This window comes from Dendronephthya gigantea, unplaced genomic scaffold (assembly GCF_004324835.1).
Source record: "Dendronephthya gigantea isolate DGI-Jeju-01 unplaced genomic scaffold, DenGig_1.0 001086F, whole genome shotgun sequence".
Taxonomy (NCBI): Eukaryota; Metazoa; Cnidaria; class Anthozoa; order Malacalcyonacea; family Nephtheidae; genus Dendronephthya; species Dendronephthya gigantea.
Genome location: NW_021164096.1, coordinates 1 through 9,019, shown reverse-complemented (window position 1 = coordinate 9,019; position 9,019 = coordinate 1). Strand labels below are relative to the sequence as shown.

The 9,019-nt window shown below is 36.2% G+C and overlaps 2 long non-coding RNA genes across 2 annotated transcripts; both read left to right on the top strand.

The window, feature by feature from the left end:
* Positions 1–612: 612 nt before the first annotated feature.
* Positions 613–1,033, top strand: LOC114544952. The gene is made up of 3 exons (XR_003690694.1): positions 613–736; positions 830–909; positions 994–1,033. It is a non-coding gene; the product is annotated as an uncharacterized LOC114544952 (long non-coding RNA).
* A 3,679-nt stretch (positions 1,034–4,712) lies between these two features.
* LOC114544953 lies at positions 4,713–5,207 on the top strand. Its single transcript, XR_003690695.1, has 3 exons — positions 4,713–4,753; positions 4,967–5,041; positions 5,169–5,207. It is a non-coding gene; the product is annotated as an uncharacterized LOC114544953 (long non-coding RNA).
* Positions 5,208–9,019: the final 3,812 nt, after the last annotated feature.

Genomic DNA, 9,019 nt, shown 5'->3' with positions numbered 1-9,019 from the left:
CCGCGACGTACAATATCGTCACCCTTCATCCCCTTAGCTCATTAAGTCATGCGACATTCCATGTCAGTTCCAGTAATTGTTCATGTCTGACCTTGAAAAAAAACACTCCAAACACTCCAAACACTCCATGTCTTCTGACCTGGATTCACGTTTACTGCTTTTATTGTCCTTTTTATTTCACGTTTCCATTTTGAACATGTCCAATTGCAAAAAAGTATCCAGCCGAGTTAAAATACTTTTATTTTTGTAGTTACTTTCCAGAATTTACCGTATATACCGTATAGAATATTATAGTTTTCAAACTTCTTTTGCTGTCAGATATTTTCAAAATTTGCTATCGAAACCATCCTCAGTTGTTGGGGCGGAATACACAAGCGGTCGGCTGAGAAATTACTCGTCTCCTGACAGGTAGTGTAAGAAAGCAAATTTTGTATGAAGCTATAAAAAATATTTCTTGTTTTGAATGTTTGTATTTCACTCAATCTGGGATACATTATTGGCTGGTTTGCTAGACGGTGTTAGAGCCAGTTGAAACGGAGATGTTTGCGTAAAAACGACCCCAACGAAGAAAAGTACTGTACGCTTATTCATAGATGATTGAGCGAAAATTATGGTCAAAATTTTCCTGATGAAAATCTTGTACTGCTATGATTACCCTAAATACGATCCCTCATTTCATTCTCCTGCTGACGTATGTGATCTCATATAACACACCAACAATTACACTTCTCGTCAGGTATCAGGCAATAGCATTATTCCTATTAGCCAGTTCAATACATTACATACAGCAAAAAGAGAATTGTTTTTTTAAGATGATATATTTTTCAAGGTTATCGTTGGGGTCCATTGTATAATGTTGTTGACGAAGAAGTAGAAAGCAGTAATTTAAATTCCTTGCTGCGTCTCCAGGTGAAATATTTCTCTTTTTATTTCACTTTAAATTTTTGAAATATCTCCAAAAGCTTATATTGTCTTATGACTGGTTCCTTGCAGGAAATTTAACCGAGGCTGTGTACAGATTTAACTGCAATATTTCCTACTGCGGTCTACTTCATGCAGTCACCCAAGACGTAAGTTGACAACTTCTTATCTTGTACTTTTCTGCAGACAAAATCCTGTGTAGAGAATATTATTGCCTTTTTATTGAGTTTTAATGTTCTGTCAAAATCTGGATTAAGGCTGTTTTCCACTCACGTGTTTTTTATACGCACGTACACGCACGTAAAAATCTAAATCCTTGTTCATGCTACCTTTGAAAGGACTAAGTGAATAAATCGACCTACAATCATGTGCAAAAATTATTGGGACACGGTCATGACACCTAGTATCTACCCCCTCTACCCCCAAAACAATGTTGTTTCTATGATACCAAGCCATTTGATTTGCCGAAAATATCACTCTCAACATTGTCAATGGGGGAAGGGGGGGAAGTAAATAGTTTAACAAAATTCGTGACATAATAGTTGTCAAAATGAAAAAAAATGTGATTAAGATACGTAAAGTTTCATAATTTTTGCACATGATTGTAGATGCACGTTAATTAATAAAAATTTAAAAGCATTTAAATTCTCCGTATGTGTACATGCGTATAAAAAACGCGTAAGTAGAAAGCAGCCTTTAGTGTAAACTAAGCGATTGCTAGGCTGCATAGTTACGCCAAATGAAAACATTTGCCCATTTCGGCTTCTAATTGAAAACATTTAGCAGGGTTTAAAACGTCTGCAAACAACACGGTACATTTAAACTGGTTTATCCAGTATAGGCAAAGAGTATGGTTTTAATAAAAATACCCTAACCTGCTACTGTTCTGTACACAAATGTAGACAAAACACTAATAGTACTCCCTAAAAACCACCGTAACTCCAGCCTAGTCCCAGGCCTCTCATTGCGCGTGTTTTATATTTCCGTCACGTCACCGAATGAAACGCGCACGAGAGGCCTAACACAAAATATTTTCTAATCTTAACGGCCCATTTAATGTTGTGAACTTGAAATTAGAATTGTTTTTAAAGTAAATGTTTGCAATTTACAACAGTAACCGTTATAAAGGAAGCGAGAATAATTTAAATGGGTGGATAGAAGTTTATTATAATCATAAACATGTACGTACGGACTCGAGTTTTCTTGATAGTCGATAGCGTTGACGGCGAACGACATTGAAACGTTTGTATGAATATTTCGACTCCTGGCAGTATAATTAATATCCTGTAGCTTATTTCAAGCAAATATTTGACTAACGACGTCGAACAAGGCCAGTTAACCGCGTCGTAGATCGTAAACTGACCTCAATACAGAAAATGGGGATAAAAAGTCCCCACATTAGCCAAAATACAAAACATTTTGTTCTAGGCCTCTCAGTTCCCGCCTCGCCGCGTATAAGGAACGTTAAGAGGCCTAGGGACTAGGCTGCGGTAACTCTGGTTGCAGAGTTGACTGGGTCCGAATCCATGAAATGGTAGTTTTGAAATTTTCTCGCCAGAAGTACAGCTGGAATATTAAGTCTTTTAAACTCCAATATATATTTCAAACGATTTTAAATATTTTGTAGGACTTTTCTCGGGGAATAAAGAAAGACTTATCATTAATGCCATCACAATGCTCATTGCTCACGAAGGTATTGTATATCTTTGCCAATAAATTTATTTAGTGTTCAACCCTAAAATATACATATTCTGACTGCTATTACCTTCACAGGTGTTCTATATATACATAAAATAATTAAAAAGTTTCGTCTATTTTCAGGAGACCAAAACAAAATATGAGATAAAGATCTCGAAGCACTGTTTCACGATTTGAGAAGTTGGGTTCGATCAAAAGCAGGTTTCGCGCTTTCACAACGCTCACTAGGTGAGAAACGTTTATCTTTAACTGCAAAACATGCTGTTTACACAACCAGTTCACTTCCGTGAGAAGGTTGGTGTGAAAACTGTGAAAGCTTTGAAGAGGAATAATGAAGCCGTGACTCACGCCGCTGTCGACATGTTGTGCGTGCTCTATGGCAGGTAAAGACAGGGCTTTTCTTTAAGTGGCCAAAATGGTCAGACCGGACATATTTAAATTTAAAAAAGAGTATTTCGTTCAGAATATAGCGGCGAAATTTCCGAGCTAAATAGATGCAAGAAACGAAATACGTAAACTCAGCCAACTTTGAAATTTGCATGTTAACAGGATCCAATTTTATCGAAACCAATTCTGTTGTTTTATATAGCCAAGGCACGATAACTATGACATTCGACAAGAACAGGTAAACAAAAGCTCTCTGTTATCCTGTGAAAAATTTCCAAGCAGTTTGTTAGGAATTCTCACGATAAATGTGGTAAGATGTGTGGTTTTGGTTGCCTATAATCTATGCTGAACCAATTCATTTTATTTTTCAATCCCTCTTGTATGTATATAGCCTTGTTTTGGAAGAGAAATTCCCTTGCAAAACTCAGCAAGTGATTTGTAGCAACTGCCTTTGTAATTTGGACTACCTTTCTAATTAACACAGGAAATAGATTAACCATGAAAACTTTTGTTCTAGAATCGTTCCACTGGGGTTTTAGGTATAAGTGGATTGCTTGATTTTTTGACGTTTGCTCTGTGTCCTCCTTATAGGTGAAGTTCAAGTTGCTTTGCAATATATCAAAATAATGTGGGGGGTGAAGTTGGACATTCATGTTAAACTAATAGTAAGGTGTGATTGCTTCTAATATTTTGAATCAATCATGTGGTCTGTTATAATAAATCGACTATTGCATATTCCTCTTAGTGAGACAACAGACGATGAACAGTTTGGGAAATTACTGGAGAAAGTTGCAGGTATGCTACAAAGAGATTTGAGGAGTTTTCATTCAACTTGCCTTCTTAGTAGTTTATAGCTCTTTGACTGACGTTGAGAGTTGATTAAATTGCCTTTCTCTCTTTACATTTTTAGTGAAGTCTACCACGACCACTAGCTTGACCTATGCATGGGAGCAACTCATGAAGTCTGTTATTTGTGTGTCTAGAAATCGGTCATTGCATTTATCGATTGTTCCAGGTAGGTTTACGATAAAACGGCAATAAATAGTACCAATTTTACCATTTCTTCGCTTATGTATGTTTTACTATTGCCCCGCTAATAGTTCTTACCAATCGTGGTTTTGAATTCGTTCCTCAACAATTTCAGCATCCGTCGACAACAATTGTGAAAGGTGCTGGTATGGTTCTGAAGGCGATAATCGAGGTACGTTTTATTCATTCATTGATCCATTCAGAATTTTCTGCTTTTGACGAACGTCATTTATAATGCTCTGCCCTTTTTTAGCTCTGATGAATGTACATATTAGTTCAGTTGATATTTAAGAGGTTTTAAAGCGTCTTAATTTTGAGAAGTATTATACACACTTCAATTCAAGCCAGGAACAGTTGATGGAAAAATGAGTCAACTATAGATCCTCCGGCAGGAATCGCTTTTGCGATGCCGGTGCAATGCTCTTGTCACTGAGAACGTATAGTTGACTAATTTTTCCATCAACTGTTCCTGGCTTGAATTTGAAGTGTGTATAATACCACACGAAATTAAGACCCTTTAAAACCTCTAGAATATTCCTGCACCGTGTGAAGTGCCTAAAATCATCTGTTGATATTTATTTAGAACTTCACTTTAGGAAGCTGATGAAGAAACCGCGGCAAAAATACAAGATTTGGCGCTTGCCAAGGGCGCTCTACCAAAACACTTACGCATGGCCATGATTACGCAAAGCACTGATAGACGTTCGCTACTGAACAGGTGCGAATTAGTGTGATAAATTAACAAATTGTTGCAGATGTATAGCCTCGATTCCATCCGGAGGACCTGAGTTGTATTTTAGCAACATTCTTAGATTCATCTTAAAACTTGTGATTTTATAATCCTCTATATACTAGCCATCTGTAAATAGTTCAATTGAGACTAACAAGCATACTCCATAAGTAATTTATAATCTTTATTGTTGGCATATAGGCAATTGAGTGGACATCTAGTGGCTCTCTGGACAACAGGTCATCCAAGAGCAATGGCATTACTTGTGAGAATAATGTTCGTATTAAAGCAGTTATAGTTTTTAATGTCTAAAATATACAATAAAGTTTAAATGCGGGATTTCCTGTTCGTAAGTTTTGGTTCATAAACCATTATGTAATAAATTTGAATACGATTTTCACAGCCTGCTGGTTTGCTCTATTACCTTGAAAGCCCTGACGAGGTAGGAAATCTTTGAGAATTTTTTGCGAGGGCCATTATTTACATAAACCCATTGCAGTGGTTCTGACTAACCAATCATAATAGTGACTAAGTGGTATCAACTGCTTTGGTAACTAAACTCCATCATTCATCCTTATACTGTGCCAACTGCCCCACTGACGAAATAATTAAATAGTAATTCATTCAGAAGTGTAAAACCTTTTTGTAAAGAAGCAATTTTGTTGGAAAGTTTTTATCTTTCCTTCAGCCACCGGAGACTAAAGAAGATCATTTATCAATTCGTGACAATGTAAAGCTTGCAGAGTACGTTTTAAAGCAACAATCGTGTTCCAAAATTTCATGATGCATGCTTGTATGTACGTATAAGCCTGTTATTTCACGCGCTATACTTGTCTGTTACAGCTCAGGAAAAGCGAGAGGAACGTCAAGGAATCAACTTGAAGGATATCCCTCGCATTGGAGACAAAAATAGGATTCAAAGCCAGGAGAGATGTGAGAATTTAAATCCAGTTGTTTTATTACAAGTAAGTGTTCATATTAAGAAAATGGGAAATGTTCTAGTCGTTTGAAAGATGAAAAAGCAATGGTATTTAAACGGATCTTTTTTACAGATTCAGTCAAGATCTGACAGCGTACAACCTGATTTGGAATTACAAGGTGAGTCTCGAAGTTAAAGTTAGTTTCCATTGAAAATATAGGAAATGAAAAGGTAATAGAGAATTTCCTGTCGCTATGAGTATAACAAGACAATTCAATAGTCCTGACCTCTTTCTCTAAACTGTTGTCGTAAAAGAGTATGAAAAAATTTCTTTTGTTTTCAATGTGACAGACGCGAGAGGAACTTCTGGGGCTCTCGAATCTGAGATGCGCAAATTTGCAATGGAAAAAGACCTGAGTGGAAACTACGTTGTTTTTTGGAATCACCTTTAGTTTGAAGTCCTGCATGAATGTTTAGCTGATCAACTGAAAATAGGTTAGTGATAAGCCTTATACTGCTCTAGCTTTTTAACAGTTCTTCTTAAAGCGCCCCCCCTATCCCTTGATCGCAATCAAACTCAGTAACGTATCTCTCCTATCAGGCGACTATTATTTGAGAGTCTTGTTGGAACAAAACGACGGGGAGACGCCGATAACAAATGTGTGAGTCCACGACATTTATCTATCAGGATTTGCAAATATTCAAACTACTGTCTTTTCACAACAGTTGATATTTAAGAGGTTTTAAAGCGTCTTAATTTTGAGAAGTATTATACACACTTCAATTCAAGCCAGGAACAGTTGATGGAAAAATGAGTCAACTATAGATCCTCCGGCAGGAATCGCTTTTGCGATGCCGGTGCAATGCCCTTGTCACTGAGAACGTATAGTTGACTAATTTTTCCATCAACTGTTCCTGGCTTGAATTTGAAGTGTGTATAATACCACACGAAATTAAGACCCTTTAAAACCTGTAGAATATTCCTGCACCGTGTGAAGTGCCTAAAATCATCTGTTGATATTTATTTAGAACTTCACTTTAGGAAGCTGATGAAGAAACCGCGGCAAAAATACAAGATTTGGCGCTTGCCAAAGCGCTCTACCAAAACACTTACGCATGGCCATGATTACGCAAAGCACTGATAGACGTTCGCTACTGAACAGGTGCGAATTAGTGTGATAAATTAACAAATTGTTGCAGATGTATAGCCTCGATTCCATCCGGAGGACCTGAGTTGTATTTTAGCAACATTCTTAGATTCATCTTAAAACTTGTGATTTTATAATTCTCACAGGACGAAAAGCGTGCCATTAATTAGCTTTAGCAAAAATACTAAAGGTATTAAATGCGTATCTATAACTTTTAATAAGCCGACTAAAGGTGATTAAAGAAAAAGTTACATTTAATCGCATTTATTTTGAATAAAACATCTCTTTTGGAAACCGATAGATTTAATTGCATTTAGTGAGCATTTTAAAGTGGGTTAAAGCCGACATTAGTGCGCGTATAGTTTAATAAACTTTAACCAGTTGTTTAAATGTTGATTAAAGGCAGAGATAGCATTTAATCACCTTTAATTTGATTTTAAATGAAGACAAAACCTGACACCTACTTTAATTCCGTTAGGACGGCAATTTAATAGGATTAAATATATTGTTATTGCAACAATTATATGGTAACAAATAAACATGATGATATCTGATACGTTTGTTATTATCGAGTAACGTAATGCTATAATGCGCCTTTATTTCACCTGAATTTAAGCACTTCGAGACACTGTCGGACAATATACAAGAAATAAGAAAGACTTCTTATTGTGCAAATTCGCTCATTAGTATAATTATAAAGTGCGGAAGTGATTGATATACAAGTTTATATAAATTTGGCCAAAGTGCGTGGCAGTTATAATACGATATGGATAAGGCGAACAGTTACGTGTTTTGCGACCACTGCGAACAAAACGTTTCGGAAACAACATTCCGTAGACATATGGCTTTAAAACAATCTCGCCAGCTGAAGAGAAGTTTGAAGAAAGATTCTTCAACGTCTTCATCCGACACAGACGGAGAAAGTGATTGTAACAGTTACAGTTTCAAAGGTGAGAGTGTTTTGCATGCAAGTCCATAATATACAGCTATATCATTATTAGCACACTGTCCACCAATTCCATAAAATTCAGTAACCAATATGTATGGCTTTGATTGTACATTGATACCAAACAGAAATGGCAAACCTTATATAAGAAAAGTATTATGAAATTATAAATAAATAAAATAAGTCATGAGTCTTCTTGTATTTCCATGTACAGTACAATTTTACACAATCTGAATACAGAGACATTGAATGAAGTTGATCATGAACAATCAACTATTAAAGCAGAAGTTTCTCAGCTTTAAATTTTGAGTGAAAATACAAACTTCAGGATCAGTTTTGCTAGAAGAGTTGCCATACTGCTAATCATTATTCCACATGATCATACCTAACGGTAAACAGGCCTATCCCCAACATTGATAATTGGTGGTGTGGGGGGATGGGTGTATTAATATATCCATGTAAATATGAACATGAATATATGAATATACACACCCCTCCCAACTATCCACGTAAACTCTGTTACAGTGCCGTAAGTTTCAAGTATGCTGTAATCATAATAATTAATCATTTTCATACCAGGGTGATCAAATGAATTAATCATCATGGCTTCCTTTTCCACATCAGTTCTACTTGTATGGCTTTTAAACTGTTTCACAGCAACTACATGCCCTCTGTACATCTTTTTTACACAGATGCCAAATGTCCCCTCACCAATTTTATTTTTTCGTCCACTTGACAATATTTTCAAGTTGGCTGGGTCAATTTCATGGATAGACCTAGAAAAATTTAAATAAATAATAGCCAGGTTGATATTGAAAATATTTAGGCTTGAATATTGTTCAGCTGTATAACTGCTATTCAGTATACTATAGTTGAATGCATTAGGTGGCAATGCCCCCTACTTATTTTTTTACTTGTCTAATGTCAGATTATTTCATTTGTCAAAGGGGAAGCTCTGCCACTTAATGTGTTAACTACAAAAGCTGACAATCTCTCGAGTTAACGCATTAAGTGGCAATGTGCCCGGCATGCCCTACTTATTTTTTACTTGTCTAACGGCAGGCAATTTTACTCATTAGTGTGGAAGCTCTGCCCCTTAATGGGTTAATATAAAGATCAAATGATCTTCAAGACAGTGTTGTTTCATGAATTGACAGCTACTGTAAGCACAAACTATTGTTTCAAAAGGTTGGAGACATATGGTCATATCTGTAGCTAGCATTTCATGAGTACCCCATTAA